Source organism: Rhinolophus hipposideros, assembly GCF_964194185.1.
Source record: "Rhinolophus hipposideros genome assembly, chromosome: 6".
Lineage (NCBI taxonomy): Eukaryota > Metazoa > Chordata > Mammalia > Chiroptera > Rhinolophidae > Rhinolophus > Rhinolophus hipposideros.
The window spans coordinates 40,264,499-40,266,097 of record NC_138052.1 but is presented as its reverse complement, the minus strand read 5'-3'; positions in this window follow the sequence as shown (position 1 = coordinate 40,266,097).

Genomic DNA, 1,599 nt, shown 5'->3' with positions numbered 1-1,599 from the left:
AAGGTAAAGGTAAGGTAATAGTATTGGAAATCCCAACTCTATCTTAGTAACTGGATTGTACTAATAATAACATTCATATAACTTACACAAATTGCTTTCATGTCTATTGTTTCTTCATAATATTCCTGGGCAACACAGCTATTTATATGCGTATTGAATGGATGAAGAAACTGAGGCTTGTGAAGGTTAAAACAATTGTCTAAAATTATACTGAGAGTTAGTGACAGAGTTGAGACTAGAGTCCCATATCCAAGAAAATGAAGAAAGAGTGCCTAAGCAGCAGCAACCAAGGCCCTAACACAGAAATCCTGTGCAGCAGTCAGAAGCTTCAGACACTTGGTCTGGAAAGACCAGGGAATCAACGTCACATATGGAGACTGGGTGCCAGGTATGGGTGGGTGTCGGGATTGGGTGGGAATAAGTAACAAAACACTGACAAGCCAGCAGGAAGGGGCACTTCCTGGGTGCCAGAACTTGAGCAGAAATAGATGAACTGACCTGAGCACAGGTGGAAGGAAACAGGTATAGGTTCACCTGACGAAGGGGGTGGATGGACGCAGAGGAAGCTGAGTCATTTCTGACAATGAATCCAGAGAATAAATTAACCTACTTTTCTGTGGAATGTTTCTCTCCTTGAATCCTTTGGCTTCTGGCCTAAAGAAAAAGCAAATATCTGGTATCTTAGTGGGATGTCTATTAGGTATGATTGGGCGTTGAGCAAGAGATGGGAAGGGCAGAATATTTTCCTGTATCTAACTAGATCATCATCCAAAGGATTTTGAACAGTTCATGGAAAATGCATAATTCTTAAAAAGTGGAGTAAAAGAAGTAGTTTGTTACTTCTTGCGAGAGGAGGAGTTTTTAAAATTCACATGTAACAGATATTGAACTAGCATGACCCATGATGAAATCACAGCACCTGTTTTTGTGATCCACTCCGCCTACACATGTTCAATGGAGTTGACCTTCCCTTATCCCTGGATGAAAACTCAGGCACAACCCAGAACTTTTCCAGACACTCTCAAGTGTCTATGGCAGGAAAAGGAAATCCTACAGTCAGTTCAGTTACAAATAGAGTTAAATTCAGTAATTAGAATATCTTACATAATCGGAAACCAGAACTTATTTAACACTAAATCTTCTCCTGGCCCCTTACTTGGGTTGTTTCTCTGTGGGTGGCTTATTCTCCACCTTTTGCTTTCTCTCTTCTCTCCCAGTTCCCTCCCCACAGCTTGCTATCCAGTGTCTAGGTTGGAGCCAAGCTCCAAAAAATGCTAGAAAAATAAGGGGATAGGAAATGCCTGTCATGAACTACATTTGTTTAAATGTTTAAAATGTTTACAAATGAATCATTCCCTCATGGACACTTTCATAGGTGTCCTGCAGGGTCTCTCTTGGACCTGTTTCCTGTGATACCTGTGTCAGGGGAAGGGAGCAGATGCATGCTATCCTATATGGGTTGTCAAGGGTAGGGTAACCAACAATCTCAGTTAGTCAAGGAATGGCCCTGTTTTAGTATTGAAAATTTCATGTCCTGGGAAACCCCTCAGTCTTGGGCAAACCAGAATGGTGGGTCTCCCTAATTGAGGGTGCTTCTAC